Raw genomic sequence first — 14,961 nt, 5'->3', positions numbered from 1 at the left:
ATTTCACATTGAGTGATGACAGTAAAAAAAAAAAAAAAGGAATATAGAAATAAACTAAGTGACCCTTTTCAGTCTGCCCAGTTCCTGTCCACACTGCTCAGGATCTATCCCAACTGTCATACAGTGGAGGAGTGGCCTAGTGGTTAGAGCACCCGGCTTGAAATCCAGCGGTGGCCGGTTCAAATCCCGCTGCTGCTCTTTGTGAGCTTGGGCAAGTCACTTAACCCTCCATTGCCTCAGGTACAAACTTAGATTGTGAGGCCTCCTGGGACAGAGAAATATCCAGAGTACCTGAATGTAACTCACCTTGAGCTACTACTGAAAAAGGTGTGAGCAAAATCTAAATCAATAAATAAATACAGCATGATTTCCTCTGAAGCAGTGTTTCCCAAGTCAGTCCTGGAGTACCCCTTGCCAGACAGGTATTCAGGACATCCATAATGAATATGCATGGAAGAGATCTGCATATAATAGAGGCAGTGTGTGCAATTCAATTTCATGCATATTCATTGTGGATATCTTGAATACCTGACTGGCAAGGGGTACTCCAGGACTGGACTTGGGAAACACAGCTCTAAATATCACTTTTTATGTAAGACAGCCAGTGCCGTAGCGAGGGCAGCTGAGGGCAGCTGACACCCGGGGCGGGTCGCCGCTGCGCACCCCCCCAGGTGCAGCATGGCGCACCCTCCCCCCTACGGAGCGCACCCCCCCCCCCCCGGAGCACGTACTTACACGGGAAAGCGGCGAGGGACAGGCGGGAGGGCTGAACCGCCCCGAGTGCATGTCACTAGGAGCTGCGTCGGCTCTGCTGATTCCCTGCTCTCTCTGCCCCGGAACAGGAAGTAACCTGTTCCTGTTCCAGGGCAGAGGGAGCAGTGAACCAGTGGAGTCGACACCCCTGCAGCGGAGTGCACCCGGGGCGGACCGCCCCACCGCCCCCCCTTCCTACGCCACTGAAGACAGCCTCTTAGGTAGCCGAGCATGCTAGATCCATTTTTAGCTCACTGCTAGCACCTCTTCCATGTTCATGACCAGCCCCAGGGTTTCGCAAAAGCCCAAATAGCCTCAAGCTTTTGCAAGGTGTTACCTGTGCAGCAGAGTTGTTTAAGGAGAATTTTCTAATTCCAGGGGGAAAGGAGATCTGTGGAACAGTAATAGCACAATCATGGTTCCAGGGCTGCAGTTCTTGGAATTCAGCCCCGGTTTTCAGAACCTGACTAACCCATTAGGAAGGCTACGGCTTCCTCTTCCTGTACCCCCCCCACACCCACCCACATACTCCCAGATCTGAGGAGACAGGCTGCAACTCTTAACTGAAAGACCTTCAAAGAAATTCTGCAGGAAAAGCGCCAAAACAAATCTCGCTACTACTAATCATTTCTCTAGCTCTATTAGATATACGCAGCGCTGTACACATTATAAGCAGGTACTTTCTCTGTCCCTAGAGGGCTCACAATCTAAGTTGTTTTTTTTTTTGTACCTGGGGCAGTGGAAGGTTAAGTGACTTTCCCAAGGTCATAAGCAGCTGCAGTGGGAATTGAACCTAGGTTGCCAGGATCAAAGTCCGTTGCACTAACTATTAGGCCACTCCTCCACATTAAGGACTGGATTCAGTAAACGGCGCTCACATTTTGGCGCTGTAAAAAAGTCAGCATGGCGTGCTGGTCTATAAAGAGCACTCCAAGTGGTGCTTAGAGAACATTTCCATGCCCAAATTTGGGCACCAGTAATTACGCCAGCTAAAACTTGGTGTAAATTGCTGGCACCCAACTCCTGGCATAAGGGTGCAGGAATTGCGGTATTCTATGATAAAAGAGTTTTTATTGAATAAAATGATATAAACAACAAATCGACTACAGTAACAATTTTTGGTTTTGTTTTCATATTAACAGGAAAAAGAAATCTACATCCCACACACACACACCCTGCCCTGTCTCTCCCACAACCCCCAGTGTGTTGGTGGTATACTGACATGGGGATCAGCAAACCACCCCCCCCCCCCCCCAATCATACCAGAGTTGTAACATTTAGCGGAAAGAGCCTGCCTCTTGTACTCTCCCCTCTATGAAAAAAGATTATACCCCCCCCCCCCCCCCTCCAAGCCAGCAGTAGAAAACAAGGAAGGAAAACAATTTCCCAACCCTTCCATTCACCCCAAGCAAGACTCTTCAGTAGGCTTGCACAGTCAAAGAGTGTTCAATAGCATACTACACCCTCTGAGATATAGGGTTTGAAGATAGGGAGCCCAGACCTGTAAAAATGTGTCTTTATGCTTGGGAGAGCCTCTAGCATCCCGGGCCTCCCACACCGCCAGTAAGTGAACTTGATTTTCCAATACCAGACGTTAGGCGGATCTGAGAAGTCCAGTGTTGCATAATACACATCCTAGCCACCACCATTACCATAGCCCTTACGGGTGAACGGGGGCACCTAGATGTGGGTACAGTGGGTTTGTAAGGTGACTAGTTGTACCTAGGGGCTATATAAGTACATATGTACATAAGTATTGCCATACTGGGACAGACTGAAGGTCCATCAAGCCCAGCATCCTGTTTCCAACAGTGGTCAATCCAGGTTACAAGTAACTGGCAAGATCCCAAAACAGTACAATATATTTTATGCTGCTTATCGTAGAAATAAGCAGTGGGTTTTCCCCGTCCATTTTAATAATGGCTTACGGACTTTTCTTTTAGAAAGCTAGCCAAACCTTTTTTTAAACCCCGCTAAGCTAACCGCTTTTACTACATTCTCTGGCAACGAATTCCAGAGTTTAATTACACGTTGAGTGAAGAAATATATCTCCCACTCTGGCAGGTTGTACCCTTCTACCTTGTTTGAAGTGTGAAGGTCATCGAACTTGTGTTTTCATCTCATCTTCCTGCTACATAGGACTCTCTGTGCTTATCCCATACCTTTTTGAATTCCATCACTGTTTTTGTCCCCACCACCTGCACCAGGAGGTCATTCCAAGTATTCACCACCTTTTCCGTGAAAAGGCATTTCCTGATGTTGCTCTTGGCTCCATGTCCTCTAGTTCTTCTGCTTCCCCATCTCTGAAAAGATTTATTTGTATTTTAATGCCTTTCAAATATTTAAGTGCCTATCTCCTATCTCCCCTGCTCCTCCTGTCTTCTATGGTATACGTGTTCAGGTCTCCAAGTCTCTTTTCTTACATCTTCTGGGGCAAACCCCATGCCATTTTTGTCATCGTCCTCTGAATAGCTTCAAGTCTTTTTAAATCCTTAGCAACATATAGCCTTTAAACTGAACACAGTACTCCTAGTGGGATATCACCAATGACCCCTACAAGGTCATTAACACTTCCTTTCTTCCGCTGGTTATGCCTCTCTCTAAGCAGCCCGGCATCCTTCTGGCTTTGGCCACTGCCCTTGCCACATTATTCCACCCCCTTGAGATTGTCAGATAATGTCACCTCTGGCTCCATCCCAACATCCCTTTCCTGGTCTGTGCATATCAGCCCCTCGCCCCCTATTGCATACAACGCCTTTGGGTTTCTACACCCCAAGTGTATCACCCTCCACTTCCCTGCATCAAATTTTAACTATCAAATATTGAACCATTCTTTCAATTTTTGTAGATCACTTTTCATGGTGTCAAAGTCCTCTGGGGTGTCCGCTCTGTTGCATGTCATCTGCAAAAAAGGCAAACTTTTCCAATGGACGTTAAACACTTTGGTGATTTGTATTAACTGAGTCAGTCAAAACTTCTCAATAGAAAATGCTGTTCTTTCTTTTTTTCTCAGTTTGCTTTTCATTTCTGCTCCAAAAATATAAAAAGGGAAGTAATCCTTTCTCATAACTATAAAACCACCGTCAGCATCTGCATTCAGCCACTTCCATCCAAGGTCGCTCTAGATTTTGAAGCCGTTAAAATCGGACTGTGGGTGGTTCCGTTGGTAAGACGTTGGTGGAGAGAAGCTCCAGTTTCATGGCACAGAGAACGTTACAGTAGAGAAGAGGAGGTTTCTTGCTTGACGGATGCTTAATTCCAACAGGAGCCTGTAGGGCAGCTCAAACAAAGATGGGGGTAAGAACTGTGCAATTCTTTTTTACTAGGTACGTCATCCCAACCTTCTAAATCCTTTCAGGTTATTTCCGAGACTGCTCAGTCAAACCTGCTCCTGTGTGATGTTTAAGAAGGCGCTCAACCAAGCCTGGTTGTCTGACTTTCCACAGGTGTATCTATAATCGTCTGGCCTAAGAGCCAGTGTAATACGTATGTTCTCTAAACAGGTTGAGAGTGCGAAGAAATGCATTAGGGAACCATGCCCTAGACCTGTGGATTTCACTCCTTGAGAGCTGCCAAGGGGTCAGGTTTTCAGGATGTCCCTTATGATTATGCTTGAGAGATTTGTACACCTACTATCTCCATTATAAGCAAATCTTCTCTCATACATATTCATGAGGATATCCTGCAAACCTGACCCCTTGGTGGCCCTCAAGGACTGGAAGGGAATACCCACCGCCCTAGACTGCTGGAAGAGTCGGAGATAGTCTGGTTCTTCAGCTTGGTTTCAAAGATGATCTCTCAGAATGCTTCGAGCCAAATTCGGAATGAAAATCTGGGGCTATTTCACATGTTCTTTTAACAGTGTCAGATGAATTCTTGTTGTCCAGCCTTTCAGGATCTGTAGCACCTAACCACTACACTCTACTCAGGAAATCTAGACTGCCCCAACTTGACATTTAGTTCTTTAGATTGTAAGCTCCTTGAGCAGGGACTGTCCTTCTTTGCTAAATTGTACAGTGCTGCGTAACCTAGTAGCGCTCTAGAAATGTTAAGTAGTAGTAGTTATAAGGAGAGGTACTGGAAGGTCTCAGTAAGTGGGGAAAGTTTATGGAGTACGCCTCAAGGAATTCTTCCAACCCCCCTGTGTGGGTGTATCTCTGCGTTTGTGTTGTCTGGTTTTCTCTGTCTGTCTCTGCACTTGTGTCTGTCTGGGAGAGTTAAAAGGAAAGAAGCAGTTCTGAAATGACTGGTTTCATTGGGGTGGGCAGCAGAGGGCTTGGGGGAAGGAGCTGTCTGTTTGAGACACAGCTGATAGAGTCAGGATGTGAGAAGTGACTTAGCAGGAACAGGGAAGTGAACTGGCTCTCTGGTGAATTGCACCCGCTGTAAGAGACTAAGGATGTCCTGAGAGTTTCTGGAAGTTCAATTCGTGAGCTGATGCTCAGAATTGTTTTTCCTTTGGGACCCCATAAATAAGGATGTATGTAGAGAACGAGAAATGTATGTGCCGTGTATTAAGAGAGGAAAACCTTTCTGAAAATTAATTTCCAGAGGACTGGGTTTGATTCCTGGGCAGAACTGTGCTGTTTGAGACTGTGGATGCTGCTTGGGAGATTACGGTCCTAAAAGGAACCATAATTGTGTGAGCCCCCCTCTCCCCCCCCCCCCCCAAATGACTGTGGCTGCAATGTTGTGATAAAGAAAGTGGAATGTTGAGTATTAGGAGAGGGATGGAAAACAAACACGAGGATGTTATAATGCAGTTGTATCGCTCCATGGTGCGACCGCACCTTGATATTGTTCCAATTCTGGTCGCGTCTCAAAAAGATATAAAGGAATTGGAGAAGGTGCAGGAAAGCGACGACGAAAATGATAAAAGGATGGAACGACTCCCTATGAGGAAGGCTGAGAAGGTTAGGGCTGTTCAGCTTGGAGAAAAGGCGGCTGAGGGGTGATATGATAGAAGTCTACAAGATAATGAGCGGAGTAGAGCGGACAGATGTGAAAGTTTGTTTACACTTTCAAGCAACAACAAAACCAGGGGACACAAGATGAAGCTAGAATATGGTAGATTTAAAACAAATAGGAGAAAGTTTTTCTTTACTCAGCGTGGTTAGACTCTGGAACTCGTTGCCGGAGAATGTAGTGACAGCAGCTGGCCTTACGGAATTTAAAGGGGGTTTGGACAGATCCTGAGGGAAAAGTATCGAACATTATTAAGTTGGTTTTTTTGGGGGGGGGGGGGTTGCCGGGTTCTTGGAGCCTGGATTGGCCGCTGTCAGAGACAAGATGCTGGGCTTGATGGGCCCTTGGTCTTTTCCCAGTATGGTGGTACTTATGTATATAACTTGGAGCAAATTCCCTCCTTGCCTTCCTCAGGGGCTGCACATGAAGGTCTCACGACATCGTAGCCCCACATAGAAGATGGTTCTGATTAAGCTGAAAGTCCAACAGAGTGGGAGAAAACTGCCAGGGCAAAACTTCAGCTCAATGTATGTTCAATTTTATGAAAGACAGAAATGAAAAATGAGAGTGGAGGCCAACTCCCAGAATCTTAAGCAACGGCCATGAGGCCTTCTTACATCATCCACGCAATTGCTCCGGCTGACTAAGGAGAACGTGATGAATAGCTGTTGTAGAAATTCTTACAAAACGTTCTCCTTCTTTGGAGAACGTGTGTCATTTGGGGTGGGTGGTATTGCACAAGCATGGGATATGCAAGCTCTGCTCAGATCAACTATGCTTCAAAGCTAGAATGCCAGACCTTTGAGCGAGAGGTAAGGAAGGGCAGGGAAAAGAAAGATTCCCCGCATAACCCAGATTCTGTAACTCTAGTTCTGAAATGTGAGCGTCATTTATGCCGTAAGGGTCACGTAGAGGCTTTTCTCAGTTTCAGCCGAGACTTGCTACTGAAAAGGTCTGAAACCAAAACTGCAGTCGAAACTCGGCACCTAGTTTCCTCCATAGCCAAAATGGAAACCAAAAACTCAAATGTGCTTGTGAACCAGTGGAGGCCACTAGGGATTGTCAGAAATGGCAGTCGGCATCCCTCTGCTGTAGTATCCAAGCCAGGATATAATTTAAATCATGAAAGACCGTATTTTACCTCCAAGCAAAATAGCCTCCACACACACATGGACCACTGCTGATGAAAACTGAAACTAAAAGCCACCGTGCTTTTACAGTGACTGACTTTACACCACATTTGGACTGACAGCTGGTGTCATATGTCCACAGAGAGGCTAATTCCTAAGCAGCTTATCGTCCCAAATTTGCAAATTCCTGCTAAACTAGTGGTTAGAGCCATAGCCGCCAAGGGGGGGGGGCAGGGGGGACAAAATTGCCCGGGCCCAGCGCCACAGTCCCACCTGCCCTCCGTCGTCGACCGTCTGCCCCCTGCATTGAAATCGCAGTCTCACCTCCATGAAAGCAGCGCTGCAGGCAGCAGAACGCCTCCCTTCGGCCCTCCTTCCCTCCCTGTGTCCCGCCCTCATCTGACGTAACTTCCGCGAGGGCGGGACACAAGCAGGGAAGGAGGGCCGAAGGGAGGCGGTCTGCTGCCTGCAGCGCTGCTTTCACGGAGGTGAGACTGCGATTTCAATGCAGGGGGCTCGGCCCGGGGCAGACGGAGGGGGGCAGTGGTGGTGACCTCAGGGGGGTGGAGGGGGAGCAGTGGCCGCGGCGATCTTGGGGGGGAGCGGTGGTGACCTCGGGTGGAGGGGGGAGCGGCGACCTTGGGGGGGGGGCAGGCCGGCAGGGACAGGGCCCCGGGGGCGGCCTTGCCCCAGGCCCGGCCCAGGCTCTTGGCGGACCTGGTTAGAGCACCGGTCTTGCAATCCAGAGGTGGCCGGTTCAAATCCCACTGCTCTTCTTCTGATCTTGGGCAAATCACTTAACCCTCCATTGCCTCAGGTACAAACTTAGATTGTGAGCCCTCCTGGGACAGAGAAATTTCCAGAGTACCTGAATGTAACTCACCTTGACTACTACAGAAAAAGGTGTGAGCAAATATAAATAAATAAATTTATTTGGAGCACCCTGTTTACCATATAAACTACTACGCAAGATCATAACTGCATTACTTGCAATTGCAGTCAAAGAAATAAAAATACAAAGAACAGCCACCCCTCCCCCTCTCCTTCCCGGACTACCCCACATTCCCTGGTGGTTTAGTGGCGTAATCAGGGCAGGGAGCAATGCCCCAGTCATAGCCGCAGTTTTGAGAGCAGAACCAGAATGGGTAGGAGTAATTGGGGATCATCCCTGCCCTAACTACACCCCTAGACAATCAGAGTTTATAAGATAGGCCCGGGGGGGGGGGGGGGCCAGGCACTTGAGGGGTCCAGATAGAAGACAAATGGACAAAGCAAACATTTGCGGCTTGCACTGAAAACACATGGTCATTTTTTGGTCAAAACCAAAAACGTTGCTGAAATTTTAAAATAACCTTTTGGACAAAGCCAGGCAGAAAAAGGATTTGGGGGCTGGTTTTGGCAACTGTAACTCAAACGCAGTTGGCCTTAGGGTAATGCATTTGATATAACACTTTTCTGTAGTACAACCAAAGCAGCTCATATTTGTTATACACAGGTACTTTCTCTGTCCCTACAGGACTCGCAATCTAAAGACCCCATTTACTAAGGCGCACTAGCGTTTATAGCTTGCGCTAAAATTTAGCACGTGCTAATGCTAGAGACCCCCGTATATTCCTATGGGGTTCTGTAGCATTAGCACATACTAAAAACACTAGCGTCCCTACAGCACGGCTTAGTAAACAAGGCCCTAAGTCCGAGGTGGCCCAACCGTTAGGCCACCTGAGGCGGGGACCTCAGGCAGCACTCTACAGGAGCGGCATCTCGGGGAGCGACTTTGCGGCATTTTACCTCGGCACGGTGACGTTCCAAACCTGCCAGCGATTCCCATTTGCTGTCCTTCTGCCGCCGGCACCCACCTCTCTAAAGTAACTTCCTGTTTCATCAGAGGCTCAGGCAGCTGCAGTAAAGGGAAGAAGCGGATTCCGCCAGCGGCAGGGAAGCATATGGGAATGCTGCCGGGTTTGGAATGTCACTGTGATGAGGTAAAATGCCCAGGGAGGGTGGCATGTTACATAAGTACATAAGTAATGCCATACTGGGAAAAGACCAAAGCCCATCAAGCCCAGCATCCTGTCCCCGACAGCGGCCAATCCAGGTCAAGGGCACTTGGCAGCTTCCCAAACGTACAAACATTCTATACATGTTATTCCCGAAGTTGTGGATTTTTTCCACCATTTAGTAGCGGTCTATGGACTTGTCCTTTAGGAAACCGTCCAAACCCCTTTTAAACTCTGCCAAGCTAACCGCCTTCACCACGTTCTCCGGCAACGAATTCCAGAGTTTAATTATGGGTTGGGTGACGAAACATTTTCTCCGATTTGTTTTAAATTACTACACTGTAGTTTCATCGCATGCCCCTAGTCCTAGTATTTTTGGAAAGCGTGAACAGACGCTTCAATCCACCTGTTCCACTCCACTCATTATGTTATATGCTAGCTCCACCTCAGGCAGCATCTTTTCCTTGGGCCGGCTCGGCCCCGCCCTAAATTGTATACCTGGAGTAATAGAGGGTTAAGTAACTTGGTCAGGGTTTCAAGGAGCCACATTGGGAACTGATCCTGGCTCCCCTGGTTCTCAGCCCACTCCCTAAGTACTAGGCTACTCCTCCAGTCAGCTGGGCCTTCAGTGCTATTTTCGGATACATGTTCATAACTCATAGAACACTGAAAGTTACACATAGGGCCAGATTCTGTATTTGGCACCGAAAAAATTGACGCAGATGGAAAATACAACTCACGCGTATTCTATAAACCATGCCTAAAGTTAGGTGCAGTTTATAGAATACACGTAGCGCTATCCACGTGACTAAACTTTAAGCGCAGCCATTTGCATCAACGAAAAGCCGGTGTAAATGCCCATGCCTAATTTTCAACGTGGAGTGGGTTATTCTGTAACACAATGCGTAAATTTTAGGAACGCCCACGACCTACCCATACTCCTCCCTTGGCCACACCCTTTTTTGAGATCCACACGGTAGAATTTATGCGTACTACTTTATAGAATATGCATAGCGAGTAGTGCAGGTAAGTTCTAATTAGTGACAATTAGTGCTGATAATTTCTTGCCCCCTAGTCCTAGTATTTTTGGAAAGGGTAAACAAGCGATTCATGTCTAGCCGTTCCACTTTTTATAGACCTCTATCATATCTCCAAGCTGAAGAGCCCTAGACGCTTCAGCCTTTCCTCATAGAGAAGTCGTCTCATCCCCTTTATCATTTTCGCCGCCCTTCTCTTCATCTTTTCTAGGAGATAAGACTAAGCATCGCCACACTGGGACAGACCAAAGGTCCATCTAGCCCAGCACCCTGTCCCCGACAGTGGCCAATCCAGGTCACAATCACCCGACAAGATCCACGGAGCAAAGCATTTTGTACTGCTTGTCCCAGGAATAGTGGATTTTTCCCTATGTCCTTTTAATAACATTCTATGGCCTTTTCCTTCAGAAGCCGTCCAAACCTTTCTTCAACTCTGCTAAGCTAACCGCCTTAACACATACTCTGGCAACGAATTCCAGAGTCGAATTACGCGCTGAGTAAAGACATTTTCTCTTATTTGTTTTAAACTTACTGCACCAGCTTCATCGCATGCCCCCTTGTCCCAGGGGCATAGCCAGACCTCGCCGGGAGGGGGGCCAGAACCCAAGGTGGGGGGGCACTGTTTAGCCGCCCCCCCGAGCCACCGCTGCCACATTGGACCCCCTGCCGCTGACCCCCTTGAACCCCCTCCCCACCAACCCTTCCCTGCCATCACCGCCCGCCCCACCACCGCATCAGATACCTTGTTTGCTGGCGGGGATCCCCGAACCCCGCCAGCCGATGAGAGTCTTCTTCAGCGTCGGAGTAGCGCCTTCGTTCAACGAAGTTCCTGGTGATCAGCTGTTTTGATGCCTTACGTCCTGCACGGGACTACATGCATGGTACAGGACGTAAGGCGTCAGAAACAGCTGATCACACCAGGAACTGCGTTGAACGAAAGCGCTACTCCGCGCTGAAGAACACTCTCATCGGCTGGCGGGGTTCGGGGACCCCCGCCAGCAAACAAGGTATCTGATGCGGCGGCGGGGCGGGCGGGACAGCGGGGAGGGTTGGGTGGCGGGAGGGGGATCAAGGGGATCGGCGGCAGGGGCCAGGGCCACATCTACGGGGGCCCAGGCCCCCTCAGGCCCCACGTAGCAAAGCCACTCCCTTGTCCTAGTATTTTTGGAAAGCGTAAACAGACGCTCCATATCTATCTTTTCCACTCTACTCCACTCTAATTCCACTGTATCCTTTTTGAGATGCGGTGACCAGAATTGAACACAATATTTGAGGTGCGGTCGCACCATGGTGCGATACAAAGGCATTATAACGTCCTCATTTTGTTTTCCATTCATTTTCTAATAATACCCAACATGCTATTTGCTTTCACTGAGCATTACACCTGTCTAAATGTAGATGTGCAGATGCCATTTAATGTAAGCGTTCTGTAACGCAATCTGGGCACTCAAGTGCCATGATAAAATTCACACTCAACACACTGCATCTAGTCACCTAACTTTGGCGCCCAGTTAAAGAAGTGACCCCATGGTGCTTGGTAACTATAGGTGTCATTGGAAGGATGTTTCTTCTCTGGTCCAGAATTTGAACTCCAGATCCCTGTTCACCCCCACTCTTCACCGTTTATCAATATTGATTTATTTAAAAACGTATATTCCGCTCTGTCAATAATCTTCTAGGCGGAGTACACCAATAACAAATGAAATGGGTAGAGTTCTGCGGTCTATGCCCTGAAAATGGCAGATGGACCGTATAGGTCTTTGTCTGCCGTCATCTACTACATTACTATGTTACTATACATAAACAAAAATAATACAACACTTAGTGTACATATCACATCTCAATGCTCCAGCCAACCCTCCCTCCTCAGTTTCTTCCTCTATACAGCACCTTTACCTCCTAACATTATACTCCTTCATACCCTGTCTGAACAAGCACGTCTTCAACAATTTCTTAAAAACACCCACCTCCTGAGTCTCTCTGATGCATTGAGGAAACTGATTCCAAAATTGTGGCCAGCAATGTCAAAGATGGAATGTCGGAATTCTTTCAACCTTACATCTTGACACGTTGGCACTTCTAGTAAAGATTTATTCATAGATTGCAACAGACTTCTTGACTGGTGGACACGTGGAGGGGCATTTTCGAACGGGGACGCCCATCTCTAAGGGCGCCCATCTCTGAGGACGTCCCCGCGAAGGGGCGGGGCATCCCGTATTATCGAAACAAGCTGGGCGTCCGTCTTTCGTTTCGATAATACGGTCGGGGACGCCCAAATCTCAACATTTAGGTCGACCTAAATGTTGAGATGGTCACCCTTAGAGATGGACGACCTCGGTTGTCGCCGATAATGGAAACCGCCCATCTCAAAAACGACCAAATCCAAGCCCTTTGGTCGTGGGAGGAGCCAGCATTCGTAGTGCACTGGTCCCCCTCACATGCCAGAACACCAACTGTGCACCCTAGGGGGCACTGCAGTGGACTTCACAAATTGCTCCCAGGTGCATAGCTCCCTTACCTTCAGTGCTGAGCCCCCCACCCCCAACCCTCCCCACAACTGTACACAACTACCATAGCCCTAAGGTGTGAATGGGGGGCACCTAGATGGGTACAGTGGGTTTTCGGGTGGGTTTTGGAGGACTCACATTTACCACCACAAGTGTAACAGGTAGGGGGGATGAGCCTGGGTCCACCTGTCTGAAGTGCACTGCACCCACTAAAAACTGCTCCAGGGACCTGCATACTGCTGTCATGGAGCTGGTGACCTTTGAGGCTGGCATAGAGGCTGGAAAAAATGTTTTTTAATTTTTTTTTTAGGGTGGGAGGGGCTGGTGACCACTGGGGGAGTAAGGGGAGGTCATCCCCGATTCCCTCCAGTGGTCATCTGGTCAGTTCGGGCACCTTTTTGAGGCTTATTTGTGAAAAAAATTGGACCAAGTAAGGTTGGCCAAATGCTCGTGCTCGTTTTTTTTCCATTATCGGCCGAGGACGCCCATCTCTTAACCACGCTCCCGTCCCGCCTTCGGTACACTGCCGACATGCCCCCGTGAACTTTGGTCATCCCCGCAACAGAAAGCAGTTGAGGACGTAAAAAATCGGCTTTCGATTATGCCGATTTGGGCGACCCTGAGAGAAGGACGCCCATCTCCCGATTTGTGTCGGAAGACGGGCGCCCTTCTCTTTCGAAAATAAGCCTGATAATGTGTTAGGTGCAACATATTAAAAATATTGAACTAAGATTAAGGGGCCCTTTTACCAAACAGCGGGAACAAGTGGCCTTCGTGTCCCCTCACGTGGGTCTTTCCCATGTGCTCAAGCCATTTTTCCCATTGTGGTGAAATGGCCAAATTTCCTATCTTTTATATTAATGGCCACGCGCTAATTTTGCCATTAGTGCATGGCTATTAAAATAGATTAGCGCAAAGATGGCAACAAGAGTTCACTAGGCATGCACTAGTCGGCTAGCACGCGGCAGTGTAGCTGCGCTAACCGATTACTACTACTACTACTATTTAGCATTTTATAGCGCTACAAGGCATACGCAGCGCTGAACAAACATAGAAGAAAGACAGTCCCTGCTCAAAGAGCTTACAATCTAATAGACAAAAAATAAATAAAGTAAGCAAATCAAATCAATTAATGTGAACGGGAAGGAAGAGAGGAGGGTAGGTGGAGGCGAGTGGTTACAAGTGGTTACGAGTCAAAAGCAATGTTAAAAAGGTGGGCTTTCAGTCTAGATTTAAAGGTGGCCAAGGATGGGGCAAGACGTAGGGGCTCAGGAAGTTTATTCCAGGCGTAGGGTGCAGCGAGACAGAAGGCGCGAAGTCTGGAGTTGGCAGTAGTGGAGAAGGGAACAGATAAGAAGGATTTATCCATGGAGCGGAGTGCACGGGAAGGGGTGTAGGGAAGGACGAGTGTGGAGAGATACTGGGGAGCAGCAGAGTGAATACATTTATAGGTTAGTAGAAGAAGTTTGAACAGGATGCGAAAACGGATAGGGAGCCAGTGAAGGGTCTTGAGGAGAGGGGTAGTATGAGTAAAGCGACCCTGGCGGAAGATGAGACGGGCAGCAGAGTTTTGAACTGACTGGAGAGGGAGAGGTGACTAAGTGGGAGGCCAGCAAGAAGCAGATTGCAGTAGTCTAAATGAGAGGTGACAAGGGTGTGGATGAGGGTTTTGGTAGAGTGCTCGAAAGAAAGGGGCGGATTTTACGGATGTTGTAAAGAAAGAAACGACAGGTCTTGGCGGTCTGCTGGATATGAGCAGAGAAGGAGAGAGAAGAGTCAAAGATGACCCCAAGGTTTCGAGCTGAGGAGACAGGGAGAATGAAGAGCCATCAACAGAAATAGAAACGGGGGGAGCGGTGAGGTGGGTTTGGGGGGGAAAATGAGAAGCTCGGTTTTGGTCATATTTAATTTCAGGTGGTGTTGAGACATCCAGGCAGCAATGTCAGACAAGCACGCTGAAACTTTGGTTTGGATGCAAGGTGAGATATCAGGGGTAGAAAGGTAGATTTGGGAGTCATCAGCATAGAGATGGTAGGAAAAGCCATGGGATGAGATTAATGAACCAAGGGAAGAAGTGTAGATAGAAAAGAGGAGGGGACCAAGAACAGAACCCTGAGGTACGCCGACAGGCAGAGGGATAGAAGTAGAAGAGGATCCACCAGAGTGAACACTAAAGGTGCGGAGGGAGAGGTAGGAAGAGAACCAGGAAAGGACAGAGCCCTGGAATCCAAGTGAGGACAGGGTATCGAGAAGTATGCTGTGATCGACAGTGTCAAAAACAGCAGAAAGATCAAGAAGAATGAGGATGGAATATTGACCTCTGGATTTAGCCAGTAATAGGTCATTGGAGACTTTAGTAAGCGCAGTTTCGGTTGAGTGGAGAGGGCGAAAACCAGATTGTAATGGGTCAAGAATAGCATGTGAGGAGAGAAAATCAAGGCAGCGGCGGTGAACAGCACGCTCAAGTAATTTGGAGAGAAAAGGAAGGAGGGAGATGGGTCGGTAATTAGAGGGACAAGTAGGGTCGAGTGAAGGCTTCTTAAGGAGAGGTGTGACCACAGCATGTTTAAAG

The 14,961-nt window shown here is 48.2% G+C and overlaps 1 protein-coding gene across 1 annotated transcript in view; it reads left to right on the top strand.

Annotated features, from left to right (window-relative positions):
- P2RY6 (pyrimidinergic receptor P2Y6) overlaps nucleotides 1-14,961 on the top strand; it is a 219,421-nt gene that overhangs the window by 186,270 nt on the left and 18,190 nt on the right. The window lies entirely within an intron of this gene.

The sequence above is a fragment of the Microcaecilia unicolor genome, chromosome 4 (assembly GCF_901765095.1).
Source record: "Microcaecilia unicolor chromosome 4, aMicUni1.1, whole genome shotgun sequence".
Lineage (NCBI taxonomy): Eukaryota > Metazoa > Chordata > Amphibia > Gymnophiona > Siphonopidae > Microcaecilia > Microcaecilia unicolor.
The sequence above is the reverse complement of the archived record's forward strand: the minus strand, read 5'-3'. Positions and strand labels throughout refer to the sequence as shown.